Source organism: Octopus bimaculoides, chromosome 18, assembly GCF_001194135.2.
Source record: "Octopus bimaculoides isolate UCB-OBI-ISO-001 chromosome 18, ASM119413v2, whole genome shotgun sequence".
In the NCBI taxonomy this organism is placed as follows: domain Eukaryota; kingdom Metazoa; phylum Mollusca; class Cephalopoda; order Octopoda; family Octopodidae; genus Octopus; species Octopus bimaculoides.
This window is the reverse complement of record NC_068998.1, coordinates 45751273-45751667: the sequence shown is the minus strand read 5'-3', so window position 1 is coordinate 45751667 and position 395 is coordinate 45751273.

Sequence of the window (395 nt, the reverse complement as noted above, 5' to 3'; positions counted from 1 at the left end):
TGCGATTGTGTTTGATCATTGTTCGTGACGGACGGGAGAAATCTCCACTACAATAATGCAGTGAAACAGACTGTGACAATGATCTGTTGTGAAGTTTTTCTTTACGAGTTGTCGGTTCTTTACGTTTGTTGACATACACACATACACATACACACGCGCGCGCGCACAAACAGACACACACTCATACACACACGCGCACACACACACCCTACACACAAGCATACATACATTCATATGTGTTTGGTATATATATATCGTTATATGCGCATATATATTACTCTCTCTTTTACTCTTTTACATGTTTCAGTCATTTGACTGTGGCCATGCTGGGGCACCGCTTTAGTCGAGCAATTCGACCCCAGGACTTATTCTTTGTAAGCCTAGTACTTATTCTA